General features: G+C 40.3%; 1 protein-coding gene across 29 annotated transcripts in view; it reads right to left on the bottom strand.

Annotated features, from left to right (window-relative positions):
• ESRRG (estrogen related receptor gamma) overlaps window positions 1–12,553 on the bottom strand; it is a 390,326-nt gene that overhangs the window by 323,551 nt on the left and 54,222 nt on the right. For 7 of the 29 annotated variants that reach the window (XM_063152186.1, XM_063152210.1, XM_063152206.1 and 4 more), the window contains 2 exons: window positions 6,280–6,339; window positions 5,509–5,552 (listed from right to left, as the gene is read on the bottom strand). The exons of 18 other annotated variants lie outside the window; for them this stretch is intronic. The gene's annotated coding sequence lies outside the window, so the exon portion shown is untranslated. The remainder of the gene's footprint in view (window positions 1–5,508; window positions 5,553–6,279; window positions 6,340–12,553) is intronic. 4 more of the 29 variants (XM_063152190.1, XM_063152213.1, XM_063152189.1 and 1 more) reach the window with 1 other exon arrangement.

Below are 12,553 nucleotides of genomic sequence, written 5' to 3' on the forward strand. Positions count from 1 at the left end.
ATGTTTTGCATAACAATTATAGGCTACTCTGAGACTAGTGGTACAAAATTATTACAGTCTTCCAAAGCAGTTCAAAAGCTAGGAAAGCCATTGCACTTTTTGAGAAACTCCTTCAGAAGGCTAATGAAAAATGTAAATTATGTCAAGTGGCCTTTATACAGCTTAAGTCTGCCATTGGGCTTGGATGGCAAGGGCAGTGTGCTTTCACCAGCTGAGAGTGATAAGAAGTAGCAAGTGCAGAGGATGTCCCAAGGGAATGCCCTGAGCCACAGCACTGCTAAAAGGTAAAGGAGTGAAGTCTGGCTTCTGAGTGACAGAGCTGGTAGGAAATGCTTGAAGGTGTTGGGACCACTGTGTATGTAACAGGCTGGCTGAAAAAACAATGAGCAAGAGGAGAGGAGTCACATTATGCTCCTTCCTAGCATTTACCAAAGAGAAAAAAAAGCATCTTGATTATTCTGTACCCTCTCATTCCACCTTTGACTTTTTTTTATTTCAAAGCACAATTTAACTTTTTTTTCTAGGGGTTCACACAGAAGCTAAATTTAAAACTGGAATGCAGATTAAAGCTCACTGCTACAACTGTTCCTGGGGGTAGAGGTAAACTGCCCAGAATGTGATAACAGCATGGGTGTTGAGTGATGATCTGCTCATAATCAACACATCCAAGCACACAAGAGTTCATTTCATCCTTGATCTCACCCCAGGGATCCACGCCAGTCATAGCTGATCCTGAGAAGTTAAAAACATACTGCCCCATTGGCTCCATGATTATTCATGGGTTACCAGTGCAGGGGAGCAGGAGAGATGCCCTCACACACCACTCAAAGATGTTAAACTGACACACATCATAGCTTCCCCAGGTTCTCCTCCCAGAGAATAACACCATCCAACAAGCCAAAATAATCCACTGACATCTGAATAATAGGCTGATGAACATGAGGGGAAAGACTCAAGGTAAGACCTGTTCCTAAAACCTTTATTTACAAAGGATACCTTTAAGCCAGACTGTCTATTGCCTTTCAAACACAAAACCAGAACAACCCCAGGAATGTTGTTTTTAAACAGCCTGTTCATCCCTTACTCAAATAAATACTAAATGTATAGTGCTGCTAAGTCAAGCTGTTTAGCAAAGGCATTTACTTCTGCACAGAAGCTCAGCCCCCCTGGTGCAGGAGAGCACATCTGCATGCTGTGACCCAGCTCCCATCCCAAGGGGATGAAGAAGACATCAGGACCAAGAAACAGGGCAGAGACCATTTATGCTGCACCCGACCATTTGGTTGGTTTTAATGTTTGGACTGGAAGTGGAAACAGTTTTTAAAAACTATTTTAGTCAGTGAAAGAAGAAAAAGGGTATCACGTGACTTTGCACCCTGGATGCTGTTTGTAGAGAAGCCTTAAGTCACAGCTGGACTTCTACAAATTATTTATGATTGCAGAGGGATATTGAATATACAACTTGAGGGAAAATCACAGAGAGCAGGATTGTATGCACACAGAACTAAGCTTCGTGTTCAGTCACATCTCTTCCAACTGACTGCAAGCATCTCTACAGTCAATATCCAAGGCTCAAACACCCCTTGGAAATTCATTAGCAAGCACAGCAACAGCAGTCCTGAAAATAGCATCTTTCCACTCAGTGCAATGAGACATGCCTCACTATATTATATGTTCAAAGAGGGAAGGGCAATACTCTTCTAAACCTAGCTTCTCATGAGCCTGAATCCAATCACACATTCTCTTTATGACAGCCATCTCTCTTGGTGCTGCTCTACAAAATCTACATTGTATCAGCACCACCTCAAAGGTCGGCTGTGCTATTTCAATAAATACAGAAACCATGGTTTCCTTAAACCACTTGCATTCCTCTTGCTGCAGTCATTTTGCCTCTCTTCTATGGTCTTGCTTAGCCCACTTTCATATGAATGTCAGATTTTGCATTTGCTGTGTGCTGTCATCTAGACTCCCGCTGTAAAACAGTTTGTTTTTCCCCCAGTTGGTGCACCAGATTAGCATTCCCCCTCTCCCCCCTCCAGAACAGAATGTAATTAAAGATCATGGGAAAATAACACACACACTAGTCATAAAGTTAGAGAATTTCAGGTTTGGTTCTGCTTTCCAATTTTACATGCTTCACTTCACTTCTGTATATAAAGAGAAATATAAATGGCTTTGGTCACTGGATATCTATTAACTCCTTGTACATCAGATCCTGTAAGACAGAGATGACAGCAAGATCCACAGCAGCTTATGAGAAAGGGCCTGAGCCTCAGAGAATCACACCCAAGATGCCCAAAAGGAAGAGTTTTGCCCAAACAGTTCCCTCTTTGCTTACCGTGAAAGGGTTATGAAACATAAGCCAGAACTGCCTCCCTGTTCAGAGTGTTCAGGAAAAGGTTTCACCATCTAAGTCAATGTTTTCACCTGAGAAGCCTCCTAGGAAGCCTGCCTGTTCACACTGGAAGCCTTGAAGCCAGAGAACCCCTTGGGTCAGCAAAGGCCAGAGCTGGTGGCACAGCTGGTTTAAAGTACAGGATTGTTTTGTACATCCTCACCTCAGCAGAGGCACCTCCACATCTAAGAGCTTACTGCCTGTGGCTGTAGGACTGAATGTCACCAGAAGAGAAATTACCTGCTTTTTAATAAAAAAAAAAAAAAAAAAAAAAAAAAAAAAAAAAAAAAAAAAGCTTAAACTGGTTTTATAGCAGAGATGAAAATAACATCAAATTGCCATTCATCACCACAAGAGTAAGCAAGAGGCAACTGTTGATCTTCAGTGTCTCCTGAAAGGTTCTGGAAAGGATAAAACCTACCAGGTGATCTTGTGCTGTGAAGGCAGGTGGCAGTGGGGAGGCAACTCAGGATCTACATCCCAAGTTCTGCCACAGCTCAATCACATCATAATTTGTCTCCTTTCTCAAGAGGAGAGAAGGTAACTGAGGTCACTGAGAAAGATGATGTTTGTGCTGAGTGGTTTGACACAGTATCACACAGACAGAATTTATGACTTGCCCAACCTATACAACACTGTCATTGGTGAATTTCTAGGAAATAAACCCCAATACCGTGGTACTTACTATACCTCAAATTTCCTCCCTCTTCCTCAGATAGAGAAGAAAGTTGATGTTCACCTTTACTGTAATTATTTTTATGAGAAGAAAGTAGATGTTCACCTTTACTGTAATTGTTTTTTATGACAATTCTCTTCCATTAGTTTGAGGATCATAATGGAATAAATAGAAAAATGAGCTCCAGGCTGAGTATTCTGCATTGTAATCTAAATTAAACTAGTATTACAAATTTGTTTACATATCTCAGTTTAGCTATGCAGTTTCAAAAGTTACTTGCTGAATTTAAACATCTCTCCTGATGCTACATTACCCACTATATGCAGTAAAATATATTCTAACGTAATATAACAAAACTGAAAAACCAATAAATGTTCCTATTTATTGAGAAATTGGACAAAAAATAGCTTATTGTCAGTTTTTAAAGACTGAAAATCAATAGATGATGAAAGGTTGTATTTTTTGTTACCATTAGACTGTTGACTCTAGCAATAAGTGAGATATGGATTATAACTGGGGGAGTAAAGAACTGGTGAGATATACAATTTGGAGCTTCTAGGGTTTTGTAGAAACTTAATTCCCAGTATTTGTGCAGTAGTGGCCATCTTGGCACTGCTGTTAATGGGCCCCAAGAGCACAGTTCCTCCATTTTGTTGACAAAGCCAGCTTTAAGTATCCTCCTGTCTTTACAAGCATTTCTAAATTAAGGGACTTTTAATCAGACTTGCATCTGCTGAGGATCACAAGTAAAGGAGATCCAGCTTTCACATATATTCACATCCTACCAATCAAAAAAACAACAAACCAAAAACATCCTCTAACAACACCATGAAACCCCAGTTATTAGAGTGTCACCTCCCAGCTGCCTCTGAGTCGCCCTGGGTGAACTGCCAAGGGGGGTTCCCCAGGTGTGGCCCCACATAACAGCAACCACCACCCAACACCAGAGAGAAATCAAGTTAAATCAGGTGTTCAAAAAACCTTTGCAAAAACCTTTAGCTCTTGTGCTATAGTTCCTGAGTCTGCCATCCTCACACACGTACGGTTTTCCACATGTGGGCCCTGAGCACAGAGGTCCCATTCCAGCCATCTACACATGGCTCAGTCTTACCCTAAGTATGTGGGCAGAGAAAGGTCTGCAAAACACAGATTTTTAGCACCTGTTTTCCCAGAGAAATTTATTCACAGGAGTCAGTTTAAAACCTGAATTTCTATACTTGCTCAACAAAAAGCGCACAACTGTGCAGAGGCTGGGAAGGCATTCTTGTCTCACGGAGCAAACATGGCAACATGGAATACTAAAAACATATGCAGGGATAAAAAACACTGAGCTAAACATAAGTGCTGCACCCAAGGTCCTTAAATAGTGATCCATGCCAAGATTTCTCCAAGTGAACCAGTAGGTATGACCATTACATATAAACCCAAATATAGATGTTCCACCCTGACTATATTTCTAAACTCTGGAACAGAGTCTGAAAGGATGCCAATTACAATAGGGAGTTGGGGCTGCTTTTAGGATTTATATTCTCTTTGTATGTTTCATAATCACCCAGCAGCTCAGATCTTGCTAGATGGGGGTAATGCAGAAAGTGCCTATACTGCCTTCAGATACACAAATGTTCTTCTCTGGAAAAATGGGCAGTGACCACTGGGCCTCGATGTGATGGAGAACTAGTAAAGCCAGCTGACCTGCTTCTGCAGTATCTGAATTACAAATTCAGAGAAGTGTGCAGCTAAAAGTCTACAGAAAGAAAATTCCCCAAGACCTGGAAGGAGCTGACAGTGTGCAGAAATGGCCATCCTACTGCTGGCCTCAGTCCTGTGTTTCCCTGACATAAAACATTTGCTTCAAACCAAGGATAGCACAGAGAGAACTAATTTCCATATCATGGTTCCCTTCTGTTTTCCCAGGTAGGAAGCTATTTCTAAAAAGGGGCTGTTACCACGTCTGCATAATCACATACCAAAAAAAGATTAATGTTGCTCCTGTAAGCTTTTGCTTAAGTATACCATGGAAAATAACTTTGATGAAATAATTTGCCCAGAGCACTGCTTGTCTGGAAGATTTCTATAATTTAACTGCAGTTCTGTAAATAATTTGGTGATAGACAGGCCATCAGCATAATTTGGTGCTAGACCCATGCAATGTTAAGGAAATGGCCAGCAGGCCAAAATTAAATCAACTGGGACCTAGTATGTACAATGCACATTTAAAACCAGTCTAAATCTATTATTTTTTTGAATATTCTTACTCATTTTAAAGGAAGATACTGATTTTTGCATTGGGAATTAACACAAAGAAATGTCATGCTTCTTCCCTGAGAGGAAAAGATCACCCACGCAGTGTTAATCCTGCAGATCTCCACAAAGATGTACAATATTTTTGCACTGTAACATCCCAAACTATAGCATTTTGTACCACTTTTGGACTTACCAGTAACTTTCACCAAAGTATCTCAGTTCTCCTGTGCTGATAACCTGTAAAATAGCAAAAGCCATTGCCCTGAATTTTACTCAAGCCGTAACCAGGTCTGCAAGATAAGAGGTACAAAATTGTATGCACGGTACATTGCACCTTTAATCATCTACCTACCTGAAATACTTAAGCAAGTAGTTAGACATCTAAATGGTTCAACTACAGGCTTAAAATAAATGAGTTTTGTAGTACATGACTGTGTCCACATAATTTGAAAACTGGCATTCACATCCCATCTCAAGCAAAGAATCATTTCAGCTACAGGCAGATCAGAAACCTAAGTCAGTATTACAGCCAAGAACAGGTCTAAGACTTAGTATTTCAGCTGAGAAGAGGGGAGAACAAACGACTGCAGGATGCTTCCCACTGCACTGTTTCATTTCTGGACAAACATTCTGCCATTAGAAATGTCCACAATTAGCATTGCTTTCCTTTTCCCACATCATCATAATGTAAATGGAGGTACATTCTGGAAACCCTCAATGATTTTACCAAATGAGGAAGAAATGGCAGGGAAAATAACATGCTTTAGGGAACAAAGCCATCCCTCTCAGCTCTACTGAAAAAAGGCCTCAAGAAGCAGACACATTAATATTTTTTAGCCAAAAATACAGAGAAGGAGGTGAAGTAGATGGGTTAAAAGCCAGCAAAAAGTAGTATAAAAAAGCCCACCAGGTATTGTTGCAAGAACCTCTAGATAAGCATCTTAAATCAGAGTAAATTACACACCTCATGCTGGTGACTCGGTCATGGGAAATTATGAAGCTACGTGATGTCTCATTTGTTGTGCTGAAAACAAATGTAAATAAATTACTGAGAGAATCTCATTTACATTTAGAAATTCATCCCGATGCATGACATGACTGCTGATGTTTTTTTAAATGACACTTTGAGAAGGAGTGCCACTATTAAAATCAGATTGTAGCCACCTCGGCGAGAGCCTGTGCAAGTGTGCGCGTGTCTGTGCACGAGTGTGCAACGGCAGACCTTCTAGAGAGATCTTTCAGCTCTTTGGAAAAAAGGCTTTCTTTTATTGCTGCACAACCAAAATGGTGGTGCCAGGAGGCAAAACCATTGATACGTGCTCTTCTGTGTATTCTCCCCTCTCCAGAAGGGGAAGCAGAAAGACACTGTTATGGATTGGCTGCCACCATTGCAACAGAAAGTGCAAATACTAAAACGGTGGGAACAGAAAATAGTGTGGCACATCCCTCCATCATCAAGTGTAGTAAAACTTCCCCTTAAAAACACACACAAAAAGCCTTTCACTAAAGCTTTTATCTCCCCCTCCACATATCACATTTTAAGCTGTCACTGAAAAAATTGAGAAGGATATCCAGGAAGCCATAAGATGGAGAGCAAGTTGAACTGCTGTTAGCTAAGCAGCACACATTCAGGCAAATATCCAAATGCTTTAGGAGCTGTCATTCTCCATCCCGCGTGGGAAGGCTGCGAAGAGACGGACTTGCTCGTATCATGATTGCTCTTATTATTACAGCAGTGAAAACACTGCATACTAATGGATGTGTTTTCAGAAAAAAAGACTGCTAGATGGCTTTTTCGACTCTGTGCCTGGCTGTCTGGGCTTCAGTATCTGATATATCCTATCCCTTTCTTTGCTTCCAAAACAGAACTCTAAAAAAAGTTTGCAACACGAGGGCAAATAAAACATATTTCCAAATGGGGACATGACAGTGCTCTACAACCCCACATACGGCAGCATATTTACATAAGCCTGCATAGGTCAGAGAGTTTATTTGTTAAGGGACAAATAAGCAGGCCATGAAATAATTATTTTTCATTGTGCCCTGCCAAACCTACCCAGCCAAAGGCTAAATTGAGCTGCTATTGTGATTATTTGAACTGTGGAGCCAAAAGTCTTCACTGCAAAGCATCCCAGCTGTCCTAAATTTTATTCTGATGGCTAGTTTTCACACTAGCTTGAAACTTGCCAAAAATGCTCCACAAAACAGGCAGGCGGAAGGCTTGCTTTATCCAGACCTACATCAATTACTGATTTAGAGCTGTTCTGAGAACTTGATTATTAACAAATCACTTCCCAAAATTGTTATGACAAGATTCACATATGCAAATGGCAAGCTGCTCATATGTACACAGCTAGCAAAAGAAATTAATACAAAGGTTCCCAGATTTATTTATGGTTATTTCCTATTCTGCTTCACTGCAAATTAGCCACTAAAATTTAAAAGAAAGGAGAGAGATCCAGCTGCAGCATCACAGCTTTGACATATGGTGACATGGGAACACCCAGGCCATAACTGCTCAACATGCTTCTGCCTTCACCCACTTCCCTGGGGAAAAGGATCTACCAGTGCCTTCTGGCACCAGAAGAACCAAAACCACCATGGCAGCTCTCAATCTGCAGGTTTGGCCAACACACCAAGGAGCAGGTAGGATTACCCTGAAAACAGCTCAGATGATAGGCTTGGGAGGATATTTCATATTTTAAACAAGGTTGACAGTGGAGGAGGGGGAACAACAAACAGAATATTTTTTTAAACCTCATGCTTCAAAGCTTAAATTAATCCCTAATAATGAAAGATTAGGATGAGAACGGGTAGAGAGAAGATTATCCCAAGTCTGCCCATTGTGAGGCTCTTACAACTGCACTTGAGGTTCCTAGGGTTGGTCATTGCTAGAGACAGAGCAGGAGGATCTTGGGAATTATTAATTTCGTACTCTCCACATTTTGTCTTAAATAACTAAGACACACACAAAAGACAAAGAGGCTAATTGTTTTGAAGGCAGCAGACTTATAAATAAATGAAATGCCCATCACTTGGCATCAGGCTGTATATACCATAAGCCTGACCAGACAAGTGCACCTTGCTGCAGCTGCCCTCCTTTTCCTCCACACCTCCTCCTATTCTTCATCCTGTTTGTAATTTCACTGTAATATCCTCAGGGCAGCAACCACTCCACGTTCACACATGAATTAGAACAACACCTCTCACAATGGCATACCAGTCCTGATTGGACCTGGACTGCTCCTGGGAATGCTGCTGGGAATGGTACTATAAAAAGAGCTCATAAATGTATAGAGTTCAGCAGAGTAACACACACACACACACACACACACACACACACACACACACACACACACACACACACACCCACCCTACCTTTTAGCACAGTTAACATCACCAGACTGTTAACTCTGCTTCCACAATAGAACTGCAGATGGTTTAATCCATTTCTAAGCTCCTAGATGGCTGCAGGATGTGCAGCTCACACTCAGCAGACCTCCACCACCAGGACACTCTGTGCAAGGGACCCCTGCACTCACGGCTCAGCACAATGACAGAAATCCTACAAGATCGTGTTCTAGAGGTCAAGGCTTAAGGCTGAATGCTGCTAGGATTTGCATGGAAGCTGATCCAATGATGAGCTAGGGACATTCAGGATGGGCAACCAAAGGAAGCCACAAACGGTGTCAGCCACATCAGCCCTGTGCAACCATCACAGAACGAACCTGATTAGCCCAAACTCCCTTCTGATTTCCTGCCTTCCTTGGGAGAGGCTTTTGACCTTTGAGCTAATGTTTTAATGTATTCTGGAATTTCAAATTTTATACATAATAAACTAGTTATTTTCAGGTACTTCAGATATAAATAACTCCAATACAAAATTCTAACTTGCTCTGGTACTCAGTCATGCTATTTTTAACTGCAAATATAACAAATAGATTTGAAAATCTTTTGCAACATATTTCCATTTTTCCAACAATTCTGACATACTAATTATTTTGCTGGACTTTTTCCTGAAGTACTATGAATGGCCAGTATGCTTCACAAAGAGCAAAAGAAAAAGGAAAGGAATGGGTACGGGTAAGGTGGCAAATCAATAAGTAAATTGAGTGCATGTACAAATTCAGGCACCTGAGCTCCCTTTAAAGTCAGGTTCCATGTTGTAGCTACTCTTTCCAATAGTTAATATGTAGAAAAAAATGGAAAAAATAGCCAAAAGGTCAAACATATTAAAAACCATAATTAGAATAGAATGGACACTTTGTCAGGCCTGTATTCTGCGTTGATAGGGTACCAGAAATTGACATTAAAAATTTATCATATAGATTAAAGCTGTTAGTAAATGCATTCATCTCTTTGAAAATAAAATAATTTTTTTTGTAAGTACAAATTATTTTTTGTTGACTGCCAAATGACAGATCTCTTTTATTTGCCTAAAAACTCTACACAATCAAATTGTGTGTAAAATCCAAGATCATAACTCCTCTTTCTCTGGCTCCTGATGGGATGGCAGCATTACAGGGCCCTTTTTGTGCTTTTCTATGTAACTTGGCACTCAATGCAAGTTTTGTCCATGGCATAAACGTGGAGATTTTCTGTCTCACAGAGATGTGGCCCTCACTGCTGGACATTCTCAGCCTGAGCACTTCAGCTTTTCCATGAACGGCCTGCAACTTGTGGCTTGACTCTTGTTCTTTCTGCCTGGGGTACCCATGGCCCTAACCAAAGCAAGCTCTGTCCAGTGTCACACTTCCATGTCACACTTCTGGAGCAAAGATCTCTCAGGAATTATCTTTTTACTTCTACAAAGATAGTAAGAGCCCGAGGTCTACATGGAAGAGGCTGCTGACAACCCCGCACACACTCAGTCATAGCCAGATATGTGACAAAGTCCAATTAAATCCTATTAGGGAATAATACAAATGACAGAGCTTAAAGAATACAGTTAGCTCCTAATTAGACAGCCCATAAATCGGTTCAGAACCTTCAGAACTTACCACCAGAACAACAATCTCAAGACCTTTCACTGAGTTCCATTTTAACAGACCTACTGTCCACTGAACCAACAACTCTGTTGCTTACAGACAAGATATTTCATCAACTTAAACACTATTAAAAGATGATCGTGCACTGAGCTTTCCTGAAATTGTGTAACATTTGCATGGTATAACACATACTCTTACTTGTTCACTGCAGTCTGATTCAAAGTGCTATAAATATGTTTGCCCTTTCTGCTAAGCCCGCCTAAGGGATTAGCAACCCCCCAAAAGTTCAGTTGAATATTAACTGCATTAACTTTGCAGACTGTAACATACTGTTACACTCAAACAGCCTACGGTGTGGTATGGATGACTTGCTTAATAAAAAATGTTTTCTTGCAAAGCCCGATTGCTAGAAAAAAGAATCTGCTCTGTCAAAGGGGGTGACCTCTTCTATTTAACTTCATAAAGCAAACAAAAGGGAGAACTTTACAGGGATGTCCAGAGATATGTTTATCCTTTCGTCTGTCAAACCAGATGGACTTCCCTTGGCAATACAGCAGCAGCTCCACTCTACGTTAGAAATTAAGTCACTTCACCATGAAAAAAACCTGTGAAATACAGCAGCAAAAGTGTCTTCTACTGTAGTAATGTGAACTCAAAAACTGTAAAAGAAGTGTGTTTGCTTACTTATTTTGCTAAGTAAGAAGTGCTTTGCATGCCAACTCCCATAAAAAACTCATGCGCTGGAAGACTCTTCAGCACAAAGTTATATAGCGGTGAAGATAAATAAAAAGAAGAGGAAATATTTAGAAGTTGGAAGAGGGAGAGTCGATAGGAGTGTGAAAGGGAGTTGACTTGATAGCTAGTGACAAAAATCAAGGAAGAGCAGATTCTTGAACCTCCCAAGCAAACAGCTCCCAGGCAGAGGCGGGGGTTGACTGGCAGTATCTGATCAAAAGATGAAGAAAGGGAAAGAGAAAGAAGAAAATGAGAAAGGCTGGGAGAAGTTTCTTAAGGTTACGAGGTAAAAATTATTCAATAGATTGCTAAAATACTTTTAAAGACTAAAAAAGCCTCCTTCATTACAACCGCAGTAATAAAAAATGTAGAACCTGTCTATTATGGGATGAAAACAAAAATTACATAAGATGGGGTTTTTTTCTTTATAAAAATATACACAACAAAAACAATCTCTATGCTGCTGTGGGAACACATAAAAATACTCAAAAGATCTTGATCCTGAACACTGCAATGAAACCTTTCTCATTTGGTCTTCAAGATCACGTCTGTATCAATTTGTAAAAACACACTCTCCCATACAAGGGACTTGGGTGTAACAGAAAATAAATCCAAACTTTGAGAATTAGAAACCATATTTCTTCATAATGCTGGACATTTACTTGCTTCTGCCATTCACCATCACCATTATGTTGTCTAGAAATGGAGACCAACAATAGATGTAGGTAATTACACGAGAACTTAAACTGCAGAGAGCTTCAGACCACAGCATTAAACTGGAATTAAAGCTTTACAGGAAAAGAGAAATGTTTCACTCCCTGCAATCACCTCCCTCCCTCAAACACACACTGCACACCTGCTACCCACCAGCCAGATGGGATTGAATTCTCCTGAAACAGATCTTGGATTTTTAAGCTCAGCTCGAATTCAACTGGATTTCAAGACATGAAAATATATTATTATTTCACATTCAAAAAATTACATCAATGTCCAGGAACTCCTAGTTTCAGTGCTGCTTGCACAATTAGATATGTATTGAAGTGGGATTATTCCTGCAAATGTCTTAATAGAAATAAGTAAAATGCAGCTTTGCATCAACATTTAATTTAATTACACATGCTCACTTAATACATGAAAACCAGAAAAAAAACCTGATTTTAAATCATCAGCCTGTTAAGTGAGATTTGGAATTTAGCTAATTTGCAGTGACCAATAGTGTTTTTTTAAAAGTCCACAAAAGCAATTTAGCAGCCCAAACTCACTTAAACATTGTAGCAACTGGCCCTTAATGCACAGGTATCATAAAATATTAACACAAGTTAAGAAAACACTGGGAAGCATTATATTCCTAGAGAATTTGCTAAGCTTGCATAATGTAACATTTGTCGTCAATAAAGTTTCTTCAGTTTAGAGATCTCTACCCTGTTCTCCAGAAGAAGGCCTCGTTTTTCCTCCCTCTATTCCAGCAGCACAGCTCCACCAAGTCCCTGTTGCCTGCACTTCAGTGGAGCGCCA

This window comes from Melospiza melodia, chromosome 3 (genome assembly GCF_035770615.1).
Source record: "Melospiza melodia melodia isolate bMelMel2 chromosome 3, bMelMel2.pri, whole genome shotgun sequence".
Classification (NCBI taxonomy): domain Eukaryota; kingdom Metazoa; phylum Chordata; class Aves; order Passeriformes; family Passerellidae; genus Melospiza; species Melospiza melodia.